The 12,748-nt window shown below is 43.0% G+C and overlaps 1 protein-coding gene across 1 annotated transcript in view; it reads left to right on the forward strand.

Annotated features, from left to right (window-relative positions):
* Window positions 1-896: 896 nt before the first annotated feature.
* Window positions 897-12,748, forward strand: part of AHNAK2 (AHNAK nucleoprotein 2) — a 71,657-nt gene continuing 59,805 nt past the window's right edge. The window contains exon 1 of the mRNA XM_063289034.1: window positions 897-1,086. The gene's annotated coding sequence lies outside the window, so the exon portion shown is untranslated. The remainder of the gene's footprint in view (window positions 1,087-12,748) is intronic.

A 12,748-nucleotide genomic window follows, 5' to 3' on the forward strand; every position in this document is an offset into this window, starting at 1 on the left:
TGCCACTTACAGTTACTTGCTTAAAGCTCAGAGGTTGAAGCTGGTCCCAAGAAAACAGACTTGGTTAAATATGGCTGGCTGGGGAATTCTGGGAATTGAAGTCCACACATCTTAAAGTTGCTGAGGTTGAGAAACACTGGGTTCAGTCGTGCCAGGTCTTACTGACCGTGAGGGGAATTTAAGTTAGGGGCAACAAACTTGTCCAATGACTGGCTTTCCTGGGGACTTAAAGTTGGCCAAGTTGAGATGGAGCTGTGAAACCAAAACCTTTTTGCTTTGTTCCGTTCAAGAGATGCATGCTGATAATTCATAGGGCATCTGTCACAGGCAACCCCTTAGCAGTAGCTTAAGGACCTGTCACTGCCGAGCGTCCACACACGCTTGCATTTTCAGGATAGGTGGGATCGGAACACCTGCATTCTCCTAGTGAAATGGGGCTGCAGCAGGTAAGGCCGGTCGGGCGTGGGGGCGACCCGGTCGGAGGAGACAGCGAGCAGCAGAATGGTTGCTGCTAAAGTGACTTTTAAAAAAAAACGAAGAAACCGCGTTACCTTTGAAAGCAACTGATTTTTGTAGACGTGTATAGAAGGCTACTCTGCGCTCCCCGCAATGGGTATTTGTGTGGATCTTCTGTTGTGTGCGAATGGGTGTGTGTGTGTGTGTGAGTGAGAAAAGTGTATTCATGACTCATTGGCCCCAGGCAAGCCTTGAAATGAATCCCAGGAAAAGACGTTTGCTTCGCCCCTGCCTTCGCAGCCACGGGGAGTCTTTGCTTCTCTCCCGCTCGCTCTCTCCACCCCTGCATCCACATTGGTGCTTGCAAATGTAGGCTTAAAGGCAAGAGTCCGTCTTGACAGCCGTCGCCCCAGCCTCCTTCCTCCATGGCGGAGGGTGACTCACCCTCGGCACAAGACCTGTAAGTGGCTCCCAGCCTGAAGGAAGCAGTCCAGCTGTGGTCTTCCTGCAGCGGGGATTGGGTTTCCACGGGCCGCGGAAACTGCCACCGAGCGCGGCGGGGACTCCGCGATTTGGACGGAAGAAGAAATTCCCCCCTCGCTCAGCACGACTTTAGGCGGCGGCAACAAGGTTCGTTTTGTTCAACTCCCGCGCGGCAGTTTTTGCTAAGGTCTGCTTGGAAAAAGGAGGGGCTGTTCCGGGGTTAGCATGCCTTGATGTTTTGTAACTTCAGAGCAACTTTTCAGAACTTCGTATATAAATTGGGGTCACTTGTGGGGTAAATCTCTCTCCGCCCCACCTCCCAAACCCTTATCTTGCTGGGAGACGATTTGCGCCGGATTACAAACCAAGATGAGCATTTAAAATATGTATTTCTTTATGCATGGGATTTACAGTAGAGCAGTGTGCCCGCATGCAATAAGCAGTGCTAAAGAAGGGGGCATATTCGACTGTAAAGTGCTGCGGAGATGCCAACTGAGAAGACGACGCAGAAATACGGTGCACACCCACCCTTAAGTTTTGTAGCACCGGAGGAGGGGAAGAGCTAGAAAGATCATACTGGGATATTGTGCTTTTCCCCCCTTAGTAGTTTAGAAATGAGACTTGTTGGATTAAAAACATTAACAAGGATGCACGCTACAGAAACCGATCTGGGGTGGATTTTTTTAAAAAAACAGTTTCGGAAGGAGTGGCAGTCCAAAAAGATGCAATAAATTAACTCCTGTCAAATACATTTCTCCCTTGAATTTAGGAATTAAGACCTTGCTGCTAAATCTCTTGCATGTGGACCCATTGCTGACCCTAACTGAGTTCTGTGGGGGTTTTAGCCACAGAACCGTAGACAGTCACAAAAAATTACTTTGTAGTAACTTTCTGAGACAATCCAGTGTGCAGAAGAAAAGTGAAGCCATACTCAGTATGGAATCTGGGCTCTGTGATGTACCAGGTATAAATGAAACTCATTCACCCAGTGTGGCATTTGCTAGATCAGCTCATACTATTCTGTGCAAAAGTGAATTCTCAGCATTTGACCACTGTGGTGGGAATGACCCAAAACAACAGTGTGCCACTATGTGCCTGCATATGGGAACACACTGTGCACAGCACACACTTTAAAAAATGAAGGACAAACTTGATTCCCAGTTGGAGTACTCTGGAAGCATAGTACTATCCCACCTATAGCAGGGTCCGTGTCCTGCTCCTGTGTCTTCTCCATCCCTAGAAAAATGCTACCTTTGGGGACAGCTTGCTGAAGGCAAAGAACTTCTGAAATGGAGTGGCTGTGACAGGTGTGGCTGCAGCATAGTCACTTTACACAAAACCCACAGGGGGAAAAAATGCCTTGTCTCCAGTTAGATCAATCCTCCTAGTTCAGGCGTGTCCTATCTATAACTTTCCCTGAGCTGGTTCCATGACATACGTTGGATTACAACAACTCATGTATTCCCCAACCAATGTTGCCAAGGCTGATTTATGTTGATCTGCAGTAGCATTCCAGGAGCTCAGGCTGTGGTCTGCCTACACATCTCCTGGCTTCCTGGATCTCCTGGACATGCAAAGTTGGCTCTGTATGCAGAGACAGGCTGCACACATACCTCCCCAAAGAGAGTTCTTGCATCAATCAAGTGACATACATACTCTCTGGCTCATCCACATGGCAATCAGAATACCAGCTTATTTTCTGGAGTTGTGATGACTCCCCAAAGATTTCTAATGCAAGATCAGATTTGCCAGATTTGTGTTCTTTACATGTGTCACCTCTAATTAATTTAGGCTATCTTCTATATTGATCTTCTGTAGTTGCATCTCCCTGCAGACAGTCACTCCCAATTTTAAAAACAACTCTGTGCAATACTGAAACATGTGATACCAATTTATGCAATAAATATTAGCTTACTGGAAATGATCCAGAGCTAAACATTTGCACAGCCTGCTTATTTAAATGTTAGCTCAGAAGTCCCATTCAACTGAATGGGATCAACTTTCTGGTAAATATACTTAGAATTATAATCACACAGATTCCACAATGCCTACTCCGAAATAGGTTTGCTGTGGGGCTTACTCACAGATAATTGTGTGAAGGATTGTAGCCTGATAGTCTCATTCATTTCAGTGGGCAAATTGAGATGTAATGCAACTCTATTGGTGTTTATTCAGAAGCAAGTCCTATGGCTTTTAATGGGGCTTATACCTAGGTAATTGAACAAGTTTGCAGCCTTACACAACCTTAAGTATCAAGATTTACTATGATACACAAAGTAAATCTAGCATAGGAAACATGGATGGCATTTTTCAATAAAAACATTTCCACTCTGAATGTTCATTGGGCACTATGCTGCTGTTAGCTGAATCCTAGCTTCAGCATTTCAAACTATATAAACTCTGGATCAGAAGATGGAGAATTTGTAATCTTCCTGCTGTACTATACATTCTGTCATCCTTGATTGTTGGCCATGTTGGCTGGGGCCGCTGGATTTGGAGACCATGAACACAAGGATGACAAAGATGTTCCATCTCCATCCTAGCTCCTGTTGGTAAGGGACCATACTTGGAACTGAATGAGAGCTGGTGGTCTAGCAACATTACCTCCATCCATAGGCTTCTCCTCAGTGTATCTAAGTCTTGCTTGCCATGTCTACAGGAATAATAATGCCCTTGACTGGATCTTGATTCCTGGTGACCATATCTGTGCAGTTTGTTTATTATGTTAGATTTCTATCCACTTTTTCCTTAGGTGGTCCCCCATCCAAGTATTGCACTGTGTACACTTCAAAAATTATTCAGAGGAAGTACTTACAGTCATAATTGGTGGCCTAGGTGGCTTTAAAAAACAAGATCATGCAAATTTAACCTTGGGGCATTGGGGAATCTGGTAGATTCCACTGATGGTTCCCATGTAGAATTGTGTAGGTGGAAATAATCCAGCCAGTCCTGCTCTTGTTTTTCAGTAGCATATTTAAAGAAATTAACATGCACTGATTTTACTCAAATCATTCCTGCGGATCTGATGATCATTAATGGGATAGCAACAGGGTGCCAACTGTATGTTTTTACTGTTACTCACATGGAGATATGCATACTGTGCAACTAAATGAATTATGTGATTAGAAGTATTATTAGAGCAGATTGTTATAAAAGATCTGCCATATTAGTTTTAACACTAAATGTGGATGTTTAATGAAATATCACTACAGTATATAAAACATGTTATAGGGCTGCTCCCCTGTGATTGCTTACTTAGGAGTAAGTCCTGTTAACTCAATAATATTGATGTCCATGTTAACATGCACTGGAATGGACTGCAGCAACTGTTTTACACCTGCTAATTTGGGAGTTTCATTGTAAGCAATGCAAGTTTCTTCTGAGTAAATGGGCATAAGAACTGGTAGCATCTTCAGCTGTATGTACCCCTGCTTTGTTGCTAAATGTAGTTGGATTATTTCTGAGTAAGCATGCATCAAACTGGATGACAAGTTCACATGATCAGATGACTTTTTATCGAAGCTCTGAAGATACCAGCATATGTAGGCCCAGCAAGAAAGGAAACATGAGGAAATGAATTGCTCTTTGAGTGAGATAGGTGGTGATTAAATTCGATTAAATATTATAATATAATATAATATAATATAATATAATATAATATAATATATAATATATAATATATAATATAATATAATATATAATATAAACACACACACACAAACTAAAGTTTCACCAGGTTGCATCCTGGCTGAATGCCTGTTTATACATTAAAGAAGCTTGAGTACTGTACAGAAAATATGTTTAGGATAATACAGCGGATACAAACTACCCAAGATGAGTGCAGATCTGGTCAGCCACATTTTAGTCTAACAAGTTCAGTGAAACCAGCCCGTGTGGTTTTTTTATGTCCACGGTGTCTTACAAGTCCAGAAAATGTGGTTATTTGAGTAAACTAGGCTCAAGTCAACCATAGGTAAGCATATTGTGAGAACAGAGCCTATTACTTCCTGATTATTAGCATATGGGTACATTTTATTCTTACCTAACTCCTATTCCTTCCCCACTACCTTCTGAAGGGGAAAGAGCCACTCTGTGCCTTTCTTCAGCTGGTTCTTTAGAAACGTTAATGGCTATTATTATGGCCATGACTTCATGTACACAGTTTGTGTTCAGTAAAGTGTTTTATACTAATAATCAGGCTGTCTGGTTATATAAATATTGCAGTTTTACTTCGTGTCTCATGTGACTTATAACTATTTTGACACTCATGAGCAAGTCTGCCAAAAGTGCCAATATATTTTCTATAATAATAATAGATACTGATGAGGATGGATACATGTGGGTGAATGAACACATCTGGTGAGGGCTTTAAATTGTTGAGCTGGCAGAGAGAACGTTATGTTACAACTATAACCTGTAACTGGGAACATCAACTCCTCTGCTTTAGTATATTGCAAGCAAAATACTAGTGGAAAACCAACCAACCAGAAGTTAGCATCTATCAAAAGTGAGTAATTGTACCCAGTCTTTTGGGGGAGATGGACTGTGATGAAATTAGATAGATAGATAGATAGATAGATAGATAGATAGATAGATAGATAGATAGATAGATAGATAGATATGAGTTCAGAGGCTGTGCAAAGATCCAAATTCAAAGAGCAAAGTGTGATTTAGAGTGCACAAAGTACCTGTCAGAAATACCACAAAAAAGCTGTGTCTTTTCTTGCATTCACCTTCTGCAGCTGAAGAGTGGTCCTGGGAAAAGACACGTTTGGGTTAAGGTGTTCTGACAGATCATACGCATGTTCCATGCTCACCCCAAATTGCATCCGTTCTTCCGTGCTGTACTGCTGCACAGCCCTAATAGTTTCTATTAATTTACAGGATCAGCTACATGATTGTTTTTATCAGGATGGATTTTTTCATGGAGTACTAGAATGCCCTCAGTCTTCTAAGTCACTCCTTCTAGAAGAATTCAAGATCATAGTACACATAGCATGGGTTCTTTTCAACTGATCAGCCAGCTGGCTGAATCCTGCTGGCCCAGCTCTGCATTTGTAACCCATCCATAAACTGTCCTCTTCCTTCCATCCCCCAGTTTCCTCCCTCTTTGAACTTCTTAAACTAACTAGACAGCAGCCAGCCAAGTGAGCTAATCGTGCAGCCGTTAGACATCAAGGAACTTGATGAAGGGGAGAATAAGAAATAGCAATGGTGGTTTAATCAGGCAAAGTTGTGCAAGGGATATAGAGGATACTGCTTTTAAGTCATAGCAAATGGGTATGTCAGACTAGATTTCTGGCCAAGTTCTCTTAGATCACAAGAGGCCCTTCAGAACTTTGAGCAAAGCTTCTAGAAACAGCAGGACTTTTCACATTTTTGGTTCAGTCCATACAATGAGATTATCATCTCTGAGCAGTAAAGATCCAGACCATTACATGGTAACAGAGCATTCTCTTTGCTGGCCTCTAGTGGTCATCTGGACTTTTGCAGCGCAGATTTGGTAGCCAGACTTATGGAGCACCCAGCTTAGGAAGACCTGGCAGGTGCCATTCCAAGTGTTTTGACAAACTTGCTTTTTTAAAAAGCTTGGGTAAGTGTAACTAGCTAGCTGCGGTCCAATCCCATTTTTAAATTTATTTTGATAATGTTGAAGCTGCATGTTGCAATTTAAGGGCAGAAATCAATGCCAATGGAGATTTAATCTCAGGACCTACAGTTTCACGAAACAAGTAAAAATATTGTTAGAAGAAAGGGTGTCATGTATAATAGAGAAACAATAGGCTGGTGGGGATCTTTAATTCTTCCCCTGCCTGTCACTTATCCTTCTGCCCCCACCCCTTTTCCATAAAACACAGCAAACATGTTTTCATGACCCCGAAAATGTGGCTCAAGAGTGGCCTTATAAGGCATCTAGGAGATTCAATAACAAAATAAAGAAGAGCCTTGGATAGAGAGGAGAAGAAATAAACAATTCCTCCTACTGCCCACTCCTGCCTGCCTGCCTGCCTGCCTGCCTGCCTGCCTGCCTGCCTGCCTGCCTGCCTGCCTGCCTTCTTGGTACCTTCAAGTCAGTGTTGATTCCTGGTGACTGCCTGGACAGGTCCCTGCAGTTTTCTTGGAAGAAAAGGTCACCCAGGTGGCTTTGTGCCTATGGCAGGACTAGAACTCTCAGTCTCTAGCCCAGAGCCTTACCCACTACACCAAACTGGCTCTCTTGCCAGTGCCCTCATTGCTACTTCAAATACTGCCCTTTGCAGCAATTCAGCAAAGGGTCAAGTTCACAAATCAAATCCCCCCATTATTAACTCCCTGATTTGATTATAAATTGCTGCTGAGGGAGTGCCACACAAGCTTGCTTGCTTATTTATTTATTTAAAATATCTGTATGCCACTTACTTGTATGACTCTAGGCAGCTTACATTAAAACAGCCCTACAAATTATCCAGTGTTACAACTACATTGGTTGCTATCTTCAGTTAAAATCTTCCTCCCCAAATGCCCTAGGGAAAAGGACTGTTTCTACAGTTCTTTTAGTTTCCTGAAAGATCAAAGGGAGTGAGCTACCCCCGTGGGACAAGCTATTCCAAAATGAGGGGGCTGCCACTGAGAATGCCTTTCTCCAGGTGGTTCCTCCCTGATTTCCCTAGAGGTGGGCACTCATCAAATCCTCTCCCTGCTATACCTGTAGGATGGGCACATTTTCCCTGGAGAAGATTGTCCTGAGAATAACAATCCACCTTCGCACTTCTTGCAAGCTCTATTTATTCTGGCTTTCTCTGTTTATTCTGGCTTTGTATTTATTCTCACTATTTATTCTGTCTCTATTTATTCTGGCTTTCTTGTTTAATTGTGGGATGATTGTAGTTTAGTAACTGATAAAGCTAGCTTCTTTGATATCCCGGGATGGGGTGGGGGGTTGTTAACTGTTTTTCGTATAGCACTTTCATAAACTCAGTTCTCTGGCTGGAGGGCTAATATTAATTTTCTCTCAGAAAAGTGTGGTAAAGATTATCTCAGTCACTCCTTAAAAGCAGTTCACCAAAGATGGCAACATTCCAGTCTGCCCTGCAACGACGGTTCTCAAGAAATGCATCAGGTTGGAGAGAAGGTTGGCAAATGTTTCCTCTGGGATTGTTCCTCTAACCCTTCTGACAGTGGAAAATAGTTTAAAATATATTATTCATCTTGTTAGTTCAGTTCTTATTCCAAGCGATGAGATCAACATTTTATTTCTGTACATCCAAATTTGGGATTTGAGAAATCAGCAATAGTACATTAAAATATATTCAGACAGGTTGGTTAGGCTTAGCTTGGAAAGCAGGTCTTTATCATCAGGTAGTCCCTGTTTAGCAACTGCCTCATACAGTGACCGTTCACAGTTATGACGGTGATGAAAAAGTAACTTTGCAACCAATCCTCGCATTTAGGACCTTTGCAGGTCTGTGAAGCTGAAGTAAGATCATAAGCACAGTCACGGTTTCATTTAGTGACCAAGTTGCTGATCCCAATTGTGGCTGCTAGATGATGACCACCTATATTATTCCCTAGCATAAATAAGGACCATGAGCTGTTCGATCAAGAGCTTATTGTTCCTTAACTTCTGAAGCTGTGGGTAACTTTGCAGATCAAGAGATAGCACTCTGGTTTTAAGTACATTTCACAGAAACAGGAGGCACCAATGCACTCTCGAGCCTAACCTGGTATTTCCCATTGATGGATTGGGACTATCATTCCCAGAATTCCCAGCATGATGGCCAAGAACAAAAGGAACGGTAGCTGGGAGAATATTGCAAGGTAGCAAATACTATGTTCAACCCTGTCCCCTACACACCAACCTGGAAATATTAACTCTTCTGGGTTGCAGATGTGGTTGACTTCCTATACTCTCTGCCCCATACAATTTTGATGGCATTTGGCAAAGCATTCTTTGTTAATAAGAAGACAATAAGTGAAGGCCTCATATCCATATGACTTTCTGAAATGTCATTTGGCTATCTTTGTTTGGTGTGGCTAGAAGAAGCAGCAACTTCACCAAAATGAACTCTTTGGATATATTATTCCAGCTTCCAGGGAGTAGTAAACTGGGGACTGCACGGATTGTTTAATTGTTTAATTTTTTTAGATTTTTTTATCCCACCTTTATTATTTTTATAAATCACTCAAGGCAGCAAATATACTGTACCTAATACTCCTTCCTCCTCCTATTTTCCCCACAACAACAACCCTGTGAGGTGAGTTGGGCTGAGAGAGAGGGACTGGCCCAAGGTCACCCAACCGGCTTTGTGCCTAAAGCAGTAAGTGCTGTAAGTGCTTTATACTGTGTTAAGAGAGGCCTGTTTTGTCCACCATTGTTTCTCTAGAGCAGTGTTTCTCAGTAACTCGGTAACTTTAAGACGTGTAGACTTCAACTCCCAGAATTCCCCAGCCAGAATGCTGGGGTTGAGAAACACCACTCGAGTGCATAGCAGACCACTAAATTACTTGCCACCAACTCTTGCTGGTCATGTTATTCAATATTTTTCTAGCTGGAGAAGCTTTGAATTGAAGATGTAGCCCCTATTCTGGCACTGAAAACCACACTGGGCCCTTGAGTGACAATGCCAGGGGCTACACTTTCAAAACTAACAGTTGATGCCAAAGATTATTAGATTAAATTTCATTTTATTTTCATTTGGCCATAATAACATTTTAAATATGGTTAACACAATCCCTCCTCAGTAATAGATTTAATCATTTCTTCCTTCTGTCTAATTAAAAATAAAAGATCCTGGCTTGGGGAAAAGAAAGAATGTAGGAGCTTCTGAAACATATTTAAGTGGTAGAATCCTGGTCCAATATTGGGGTGGGATGACTGGAATTTGGAGAACCCAGGAGAGTGTTGGAGGTTGTCTTGGGGATATAGCCAGTTGCAAAGCCAGTTTATCAGCTATCTTGCCCCCTTCCTACTATCCCTGCTTCTTGCAGGTGTGCATGCCTTCAGACAGAGCACTGGGCAACAGCCATCCAGCATTTAATTTTTTTCATAAAGCCCATGGAGCCCAGTGGCTGACCATAAGGACAGCTGGCACTAAATCAGCTTTGTTTTAATGTAAACTCACACAATTGGTTCTCAGAGCTATTGACTTTGAGGGACCATCGCTGTTCTGGTGCCCAGGGCTGGTAAGACACTATCAGGAAAGAACAGCAGTGGTGGCTCAGGACACTCTCTTGGGGACACTCACAGGTTGTGTCACCCTGGGGCTGCCTGAGCTGGGCTGCAATTGCAGGCAACAGTGAAAAGGCAGCATTGAGTTCTCTTCTTTTGGCATTTTCTGTATCTCTGCTGCCATCTAGTGGTTGCCTCTAATTAGTATGTACAGAGTCTGCTCACTGCACTTCTCCAAGCTTCTCCTGCCTGCTGCTCCATCCTACCTATCATCCCCCTGTAGGCAAATGCCTAGGCCAGTGTTTCTCAGCCTCAGCAACTTTAAGATGTGTGGGCTACAACTCCCAAAATTCCCCAGCCAACTGCGCTGGCTGGGGAATTCTGGGAGTTGAAGTCCATACATCTTAAAGTTGCTGACGATGAGAGTCACTGGCCTAGATACTTAGATGGCTGTGTGCTTTGTGCAGCAGATTATGGCCTGCTTTGTTTTTTCAAAAGATTGAAGGCCATGCTGGAGCCTTTGTGCTTGTGAGCTCAGAGGCAACAACCGCTCCAGCCTTGACTGGACACCACTGGCAACAAGAGGTACCCATTTGTGAGCCTCAGAAGTAGGGCCATGGGTGTCCCTGTGATCAAAGAGTCAAGATGGCGGCCACAACAGTACAACTGAAGCTTTGCCTCTTTTTTATGTGGCCACCATCTTTACATTTTTGACCACACCCTGTAGACTCCCATGTGTAGGGCATACCAAAAGAGAGACACTTAACTCGCCCCATCTCAAAATTCAAGCACCAGCCAAGCCTCCAACAAGGGCTGGAATGTATGGTGGACTGGATTGCTATACATAGTTTTTTTTTTAATCCGTTCGGTCGTGTCCAATTCTCAGAGACTGCCTGGACAAGTCCCTGCAGTTTTCTTGGCAAGGTTTTTCAGAAGTGATTTGCCACTGCCTGCTTCCCAGAGCTGAGAGAGAGAGACTGGCCCAGGTCACCCAGCTGGCTTCGTGCCTAAGGCAGGACTAGAAATCATGGTCTCCTGGTTTCTAGCCTGGTGCCTTAACAGCTACACCAAACTGGCTTGCCACACAATAGTAGTGGACCCATATTTAATGTACAAGGTAAATGGGTGAGTCCTAATGTCTCAGTGGATTGCAGCAAGGGTGGGCAATCCATGATCTGCATGCTGAGTGTGCCCTCTTGCACCCTGTTTGAAGAACCCCAACACACCAAAATCACACTGCCAGATTTCAGAATATTGGTGGTTTTTAAATTTCATTTTCAAAATTAACAGTTGGAATGAGAGCAAGAGTCTACTAGGAGACCATCTTCAAATCCCACCCTAAAATCTTTTCCAAACCCTCCAAAATGGTCCCAAACTCAAATCACTCTTTGGGGATTGCAATCCTTTTTTTCTCCAGGGCTTTAAGGGTGGGATTTAGAACAGGAAGCACCTGAGAGCCAAACCACTCCTATCTCCATCCTTAAAATCTCTCACCTCTCCCAAATGGCCTGAAATCATTGTTTTGTGGCTGATTTTAAACTATTTTTCAGGATTTGGGGGGTTTAAGTTGGAGATGGGAGCGATTTTACATCCCAGAGGTCTCCTGCTCCAAATCCTACCCTTAACCCACCCACCCAACCCCCACTGATGCCAAAAACTGGACTGAAAAAAAGATCTTCCTGTCTAATCCAGTTATGCCACATCATCACTGTATGACCTTCAATAAAGGCAAAGAGATGTAGTCCCTGATCCCTAAATGTTTCCCATCCCTGGGGTATGGGACTTGCTGATTCTAAAAACCAGCTTACCCAGTCACTAGCCATGCAATTGTGTCAGGAACACATGTGCATAATAGAGCACCAGGGCTGGAAAGCCCTTTCCAAGACATAATATTTTTATTTGCATGTGCAACATGTTCTTGCAGGAGTCATAGAATCATAGGGTTGGAAGGGACCTTGGTGGTCTTCAAGTTCAACCCCCTGCCCAGTGCAGGAATCCTCATACCATCTCAGACAAATGACTGTCCAATCTTTTCTTGAAAACCTCCAGTGATGGACCACCTGTCACTTTAGGCAGACTGTCCCATTGCTTAATAGTTCTCACACAAGTCTCTTCTGGCTGCTTGGAAAAGGACTGCTGCAATCAAGTAAATCACAACCGTAGCAACACACAGCTTCACCCTGAGGTGCTGGTTGATCAGACTTCTGCAGAAGCATCTCTCATCTGCAATGCAGGTTGTGGCTTGCACATTCCCAAAGCACTAGTATGATGTCACAGACTGGCATGAACCATCCTTAAATCTCTTTATAATCTTATATGTGGAATCTCATACCTGAAAATGGATGGAGAACATGAAATTGAGGATTGTTTCTATCAAACATGGGCATTTCTACTGGTTCAACAGTTTTATTCAAGGCCTTCTACAAGCAAAAATCCAGAATACAGCTTCAAATTGCTTTGATTTCCATCTAATTGTCAGTATTTCCTGTTTCTAGCAGCAGTGCATTTCCTGTTCCTAATATCAGCCAAATGCAGAAGGTCCTAAGATACACAAAAATAAGCATGGCAGATGTTTGTACAAAATTTTGGAAAAGACATGGTCTGAAAATGTCCCATTCCCTGTAGGACAGGAAGAAGGGGGTTCATTTTTCATTTAACAGA

Source organism: Candoia aspera, chromosome 1, assembly GCF_035149785.1.
Source record: "Candoia aspera isolate rCanAsp1 chromosome 1, rCanAsp1.hap2, whole genome shotgun sequence".
NCBI classification, from domain to species: domain Eukaryota; kingdom Metazoa; phylum Chordata; class Lepidosauria; order Squamata; family Boidae; genus Candoia; species Candoia aspera.